Here is an 8,085-nt window from a genome sequence, read left to right on the forward strand (position 1 = left end):
ATATGGAATACAACTGGAGTTCTGGAACCCTCAGTCTGATGCCCACCATCTCTTTCTCCCCCATCAAAACTCCAGGCTCATGGAAAGCAGTAGAGCTATGCCAGCATTGGCTAACTTTTCTGCCCTGAACCACTAGGGGTTGATCTGAGAATGCCACAGACAAAGTGGCAGAGGAAAGCCATTTGATTCTAGTCTGTTTCCATTAAGAAATATTTGATGAGGAGGAGAAAGGTAAGGATAATAAAAATGCACTGACAACAACAACAATAAAAACAAAAATGCACTATATTTTAGTTTGTAGTTCGTCAGTGTTACCCCATGAGAAAGAAGATTTTATTTCATAAGTCATTAGTATGAACTTAATCAACAGAACCCACATAGTTACCTTAACAAACAATCTGGAATAAGTTAAAGATAATAAATAAATAATGCATTAAATTATTAATTCCATCATCTCTAATGGATCAAGACCAAGCTAAGCTAAAGTTGAGTGCATCTTGCATTTTGCAGGCCTTACACATCTCAGTCATATCACTCTTTCTCACCCCTCATTCATGATCTGATTTCACCCTTACAGCAACTTGGTGAGTCAGACACTGTGGGGATCACTTGCGTTCCTATATTTCAGATATCGAGATTGAGACAAGAAGAGGTTCAAGACTTGCTCAAGGTCAGGCAGGCAGGTGTTGAGGTCTTAGGTTTCCTAAAACCAAGGCCAGCACCTTCTCGAACTCTCCAAGCTATTTCAGGAGTTTTAGTGCAGGTTATGCAGTTTTAAGGCTGTATTTCCACGATAAGAAAAAGTCACTGGAAAAGTCTAAACATCCATAATTACGGTTTTTTGAACCCTCAGCAGTCTGATCTTCTGAATTAATTCACCTCGCTCTGAACTGAGCAGAGGCACAGACTTCACTTCCCTAAATTTCCCTTCCTGGGGTCCCAGAGCATGTTCCCTAGAAACAGGATTGTTGGTGTTGTGCTCAGATCTTGTCACACAGACTCTGGTGACTCTCGTGCTCTTGCTCTGACTCGTATGTACAATCTACCCAGGCTTTTGTGATAAAGATCCTCAAAGTCATTACTCTGAGCCTTCAAATAGGTGTTGTCTTTCTTCTTTATCAATGATTAATGATCCACATGAGCTTCCTTTGGCTTTTCTTATTTTTTTTTTGTTCTTCCTATTTTATAATGCACATAGCCTTGAGTAAACCAGGCTTATCCAAGGAAAAATTATTGGCCATTCATCTCCTGGCCATCTATAAATCTTCATCATCCAAGCTGCCTTTGTGTTTACCCCGAATGTGTTTTCTGCTCTCTTTCTAACAAATATTCTTTACTTCATTTCACCTCCTACTCCAGCCTCTAGTTTTACTGGCCAAATCTCAGCTCAGCAACTGTTGCCCATCTCATTTTTCCCCGGGGATATGCTCAGGACCTGAGGCAACATGTGATTAAAAAAAAAATGTTTGTTTTGGTCAGAGAATCATTGCTATTTTTGGCATACAACTAAGCATACGTAGGCATATATTCTTTCTTCAGAACACTTTCTGTCAAAGATGCCAGTGGCATGAAAGCTTGAATAATATTTCAAGAGTGATGCAATTTAGCAGTATGAGCTCCTATCCAGAAACCTGGGGGATCTCTCCAATGGATCAAACTAGTGGTTTGATTTCAGGTCTGTGATCTTGTGCTGAAAGAAACTATAAATAAGTAAGTAAATAAAAATATTAATATAAATATACAAAGCGAAGTGGTGAAACTATAGGGTCCTGACATGTTCTATAGAAACAGTGGAACTGTTGCAGATCCCACGAAGCCCGTTCCATTTCTAGTTGAATAGAGCTGAGCCCACAAGTCTTCCTACATCTATCTCTTTTCCTCCTATTAATTTGTTTCGGCCTGACCTCCTTACCTCTAGCCAGTGCTACACTGCGCAGGGCCCGTCATGAGGTAAGATCAGAAATTCAATGTAGGCATTTAGAAACTCTAAAGCAGTTTTATGTCTATTAGTCTAATAGCCGAAAAAATGTATTATCATGATATGTTTTTAATTTTAAAAATTCATTTTCTAGGGGCGCCTGGGTGGCGCAGTTGGTTAAGCGTCCGACTTCAGCCAGGTCACGATCTCGCAGTCTGTGAGTTCGAGCCCCGCGTCGGGCTCTGGGCTGATGGCTCAGAGCCTGGAGCCTGCTTCCGATTCTGTGTCTCCCTCTCTCTCTGCCCCTCGCCTGTTCATGCTCTGTCTCTCTCTGTCACAAAAATAAAATAAAAAAACGTTGAAAAAAAATTTTTTAAAAATTCATTTTCTAGTAATTCATGATCTATTTTATAAAAGCATAAGCCCATGATGGGTTGGCATTTTGTTGTTAATGATCCTTCAGACGGTTTGGGAAACACAGTTCTGACAGACCAAAGGCAGTGCCCCCATTTGCCCATCAAATTATCAAATTTAACACCTGTGTAGGCAAGTATGGGTAGAATCTTGCCCTTTCCTAGGCTTTGGCTACAATATCATATGTATTCACAGAGTGTTTATAGAAGTGTGGTGTCAAAGGAGAAAATGGTTTGTTGAAGAACTGAAAATGGTTCTGTCTGACAAGCACTTCAGGCAGAGCCTGAGGGGGTGAGAGGGGAAACAAGACAGCAAGGGTGATGGTTGCCTACACTAGGGTAGTAATTACAGTGGGTATAGAGACATATTGAAGATATAAACAGACAGGACCTGGTTTTTGATGGGGGAATGGGGATGAAGGAAAAGAAGTCAAGAGAGACTTCCACATTCTCCAAGAGTGTTGGCTGCATGACTGAGGCATACTCAACAGTACAGCATGGTTTTTATCAGCTGTATTTTTCACCTCTGCCCACCCAGCCAAGACAATGCAGAGCTTTGTATTTTGCAATGTACATATGAAAACTATATTTTTCCATTTTCCAAATATAACATTGCATCATAAGACCCACCATGCTTTTTCAAGCCTTACAGAGTAATGCATGCTCTGTGGTTTGGGTGCCATCTTTCTGCCCCACTGAGAATGTCTGGTGAAAAGGATAGTAAGTGAAAAGGAAAGAAAGCTTGGAGGCAGGCAGACCCGGGCTCAAGCCCTAGATTCTTTTCAGATAAAAGTAAAATTGGCCAAGTCACTTCCACCACCTAAGTTTTCATTTCTTTACTCTTTTTTTTAATCATATTTTTTACTTTTTTTTTAATTTACATCCAAATTAGTTAGCATATAGTGCAATAATGATTTCAGGAGTAGATTCCTTGGTGCCCCTTACCCATTTAGCCCATCCCCCCCCACAACCCCTCCAGTAACCCTCGCTTTGTCTCCATATTTATGAGTCTCTTCTGTTTTGTCCCCCTCCCTGTTTTTATATTATTTTTGGTTCCCTTCCTTTATGTTCTTCTGTTTTGTCTCTTAAAGCCCTCATATGAATGAAGTCATAAGATTTTTGTTTTTCTCTGACTAATTTCACTTAGCACAATACCCTCCAGTTCCATCCACGTAGTTGCAAATGGCAAGATTTCATTCTTTTTGATTGCCGAGTAATACTCCATTGTATATACATACCACATCTTCTTTATCCATTCATCCATTGATGGACAGTTGGGCTCTTTCCATACTTTGGCTATTGTTGATATTGCTGCTATAAACATTGGGGTGCATGTGTCCCTTCGAAACAGCACACCTGTATCCCTTGGATATATACCTAGTAGTGCAATTGCTGGGTCGTAGGGTAATTCTATTTTCACTTTTTTGAGGAACCTCCATACTGTTTTCCAGAGTGGCTGCACCAGCTTGCACTGCCACCAACAATGCAAAAAAGATCCTCTTTCTCCGCATCCTTGCCAACATCTGTTGTTGTCTGAGTTGTTAATGTTAGCCATTCTGACAGGTGTGAGGTGGTATCTCATTGTGGTTTTTATTTGTATTTCCCTGATGGTGAGTGATGTGGAGCATTTTGCATGTGTCGGTTGGCCATCTGGATGTCTTCTTTGGAGCAGTGTCTGTTCATGTCTTTTGCCCATTTCTTCACTGGATTATTTGTTTTCTGGGTGTTGAGTTTGATAAGTTCTTTATAGATTTTGGATCATTTCTTTCCTCTTAAAATGAGGATAAATATGCCTATTTATTTTAACTTGTGTGGTGGTATAAGAAACATTTACTACTTCACTCACTCAATAACACTTACCCTGCATCTGTATGTGCCAAACACTGCAACATGCAGAGCATTCGTGGTTAGTGAACAAAACAGATGTGGTGAGCAGCTGTGTAAAAATAAACAAGCAACCTAATGGTAATAATAGACTTTATAAATGGTAAATGCTACAAAGGAAATAGCAGGATGCCATGAGAAAGAGTAACTAACCTGGGTGGGCAGGGGGAGCATGTTGAGAGGGCAGGGCATAGATGTGCCAGGAAAGATCTTGCTGTGGAGGTGATATTTAAGATGAGGCCTGGAGAAGAAGCCACCGATGTTCCAGTGACTGAGAGAAAGGACGTTCCTAGAAGAAGGATCAGCGAGTACGAAGAGACAAAAGAGCCATGTGTCTAAGGAGGCTGTGTTGCCAGAGGTAAGCGATGGAGTAGTGTGAGATGAGGGTGAAAAACAATAGGAGAGTTATAGATCATTTCTCCAGTTTTGACAATCACCCAGAAGGTATACCTCTTTTTTTACAGTTGACAAAAATGAGGCTGAGGAGTTAAAACCTTTGACTGACTACCTGGAGCCACCGGATGGTGGATCTGAGCACGGGACCCAGGGCTGGTTGGCTCCAACGTCCATCCTGTTCTTCAGGCCAGTTTGCCCCACTGCTATTCTCTCAGCCACCAGAGATACATAGTCTGTGCCCTGGGAGGGCCTCTTGTTATAATAGACAAGACGAGATACTCAAGGGCTGGCTCCCTAAAGGAATGTGTTGTTTGATTTCATGCAAAGAAATGTACATATAGAATCCCACTCTTAGTCCCAGGAGCTTCTCTAATGGGAAGAGAAAATGGGGTCAGTGGTTCGCAGAACCTCTGTCATAATAGAAAGGAGATTTAGAAAAGTGGGCTTGAGAAATGCAGAGTGCTCTGGACTGCCAGGTCTAGCTTTATCTGTGTGCTCCAGTATGAGGGATATGACGGACTACATTGACATGGCATTGGGGACAAAACCCACCACATTAATTACTTAGCATAATTTAAGGGTACATCGTTGTCATGTTGACTCCTACTTTATAAAACATCTAGTCTATAATTGAAGGCATGGCCTGATGTCTCTCTTTGTCTAGCACCACACCGGCTCTGAGGAAAGGGATGTCTGGGGTCTGAGTCGCTCCCACAGTCCGATAGACAAAGTTAGTGGGCACTGAAGGGTGACAAGCACAGACACAGCAGATCTGAATCGTGCTTCATGTGGTTCCTCGGAGTGAGTTCTTCCTGATTTGGTGCCCTTGGAAAATCTGTTGTGAGACCTGAAACAAAAAAGAAACACACACAAAATGAAATTAATATTTTCCCCAGAAAGGAGGTGGAGAAATGACATGGAAAAACATAAAGAAAATGTGATGAGTCACGGGATTGTGGTCAGTGCCTTGATTTATAATACTAGTACCTAGCATATGCCTGGTAAATTAAGTTCAAATGGGGCACAGAAAACCAATCCCTTCACCAGAGCCTTATCACATAACATTATTATAAAGCACGCACTGTCACCAGGAAGGAAAAACGCATGCTGTTGAAATACATCTCTGAATATCTCAAAAAATACCCTCTTGTTGGGGAGAATTTGTTTCTCAAACAGAAAATCAAATGTGCCTTTGCAGTAACTCATTTTCTTTTCTTCTAATGATGTGTAATCATTCTGCCTTTATTTTCTGTTTCTGTTCCTGCCAGTTTTAAAATGTGTATTGTTTCTTCAGCTCACCAAAATAGAAATAATTTGAATCTTAGTAAAGGCCCATTCTAAGATATTACACATGCAATAGTTTACATTTCTGTTAATAGAATAGAAATTTACATAAGGAAGTACTTAAGAAAAAACCTCCACGTCACTCATGCTGCATGGTTGTACAGGCCCTTATTTCTACATTGAATATAACTAACATCCTGGGCATTTGTTCCTAAAGGGAACGTTTTTTATGATAGCAGTAAAGGGATATATCAGATGACAAACCAGCCAGTATCTTGTGGGATCAAGTCTATTGTTTCCTGATGACTTGAAAAACTCTGTGTTTTAGACACTCATCAGATTGACAGGGAATTTCTCCCAGTAGGGATGGCAGTTTAACATATAGTTCTACAGGTTACTAGGATAATGAAAAAAAGGAAATGCAAGAAACTGCTTTGTAAAACTATCCAGGTAACTATTTTTCTGTGAGAGTCTGTTTCCTTGTGCCCAGTTCCCTGATGTCATGAGAAACTCAGGACACCAGCCTGAGCGGGAAGTATGAGTGTTGGAGGGAATCTTGGTCCACTGGACATTCCAAAGAAATATGATGACCGGCTCTGCCCCCCACTTGTCAGGACCCCAGCAGACCCCACCCAGATGGAGGAAGGAGGCCAAGTCACTTTGAGATCTTCAAGATAAGTCTGTGATTTACACTAAGATGTAAGATTAATGAGGATAAGGACTTTATCATATTCATTCATTATATTATATTCATATTCATACCATATTTAGTACTAGAGTAGTACTCAGCACACAGTGAACACTAAAATATTTAATTATTGGGAAGGGAAGGAAGGAAGGGAGGAATGGAGGAAGGAAAGGAAGGAAGAAGGAAGAAAGGAAGGAAAGAAAGAAGAAAAATCTTTCTACAGGGACACATCTAGCAGGAGACTCAGATTTCGTGGGTTGACAAGTATAATCACTATTATTGCTTGAGTGACATTTGCAGATGCAATGCATAAAAGAGAAGTAAAGAGGTTGGGTATTTCCCACCATTTCAGCTTAGAATCAGGGGTTGGGAGGACTTAAACTTTAAGGATGATCTGACAGCATGGTGGTGCAGAGACACAGCAGGCATAGATCTCCTCTACTCTTTGTTCAGAGAGAACAAAGGCCATAACTTGGAGGAGGGGGCCTGAAGCCAGAAAACCACCACAGAGCCTGCTCTGAAGAGCTCACACACTATTAAGAGATATGCAGCTTGTGCGTAAATAAAGGATTAAGAGTCCAAAGAGAGATTCCCATAGAAAGGGCTGTGGGCTGTATTTGATTACTTTAAGTAGTGAACATGGTCGCCCAAAAAGGAGACATTTGAGCCAGACCTGGAAAGATGACAGTGTGTAGATTTTAGATACCACATCTTGTCCCTTTCAGAGGTGGTCAGACTGTCAGAGAGACTGACATCATCTTTCTCCCACCTAGGTGATGACTGGAGTCACTGGGGAGACAGAGAGCAATGGAAACCACCTCAAAACCCTTGCCTGCTCGAGTTCCTCTATGTTCCCCAGCAGAGCTAGAAAGGGTCATCAAATTCCTGAATTGGAGCACAGGCTTGTCATTTTACCCCTTTAGAGCAAACAGGCCCCAAACCTCACCATCTCCTTGGTTTGGGTTGAAAGCAGACATCCATGGCTGGGATGGGAAGAGGCACAGAAGAGAAGCAGCCCAATTCATCCCAGCATCTCAACCAGTATCTTAGGAGATCACATCTATTGTTTCCTTATGACCTGAAAAACTCTGTGTTTTAATCACACACCATATTAACAGGGACTTTCTCAACTAGGAGTGACAATTTGCTACATAGTGCTAAGGGTCACTGGGGTAATAAAAAGAGGAAATACAAGATTGCTTTGTAAAATGAAATAAGTCCATTTGTCACCGACCAAGATCTGGTAAGTTCTGGTATCTTCATGACCCTTTGAATTTCACACCATCTTCATTGAAAAATATGTTGAGTTTGTGTTTTATCAGGCTCCTACACTTTTAAACCTCAAGCACACTATGTAGGAAAGCAATAAATGGGGGTATGGAAAGTGGGTTTTGCTTCTGAGAAGGATGATGTGATGAGTCACTATTTAAATGAATCCGCAGAGCTTTGCAAAGTCTTAAAACGGACCATTTAATTGTGAATACTGAGTCCTTAACTTTACA

The sequence above is a fragment of the Prionailurus bengalensis genome, chromosome B4 (assembly GCF_016509475.1).
Source record: "Prionailurus bengalensis isolate Pbe53 chromosome B4, Fcat_Pben_1.1_paternal_pri, whole genome shotgun sequence".
Taxonomy (NCBI): domain Eukaryota; kingdom Metazoa; phylum Chordata; class Mammalia; order Carnivora; family Felidae; genus Prionailurus; species Prionailurus bengalensis.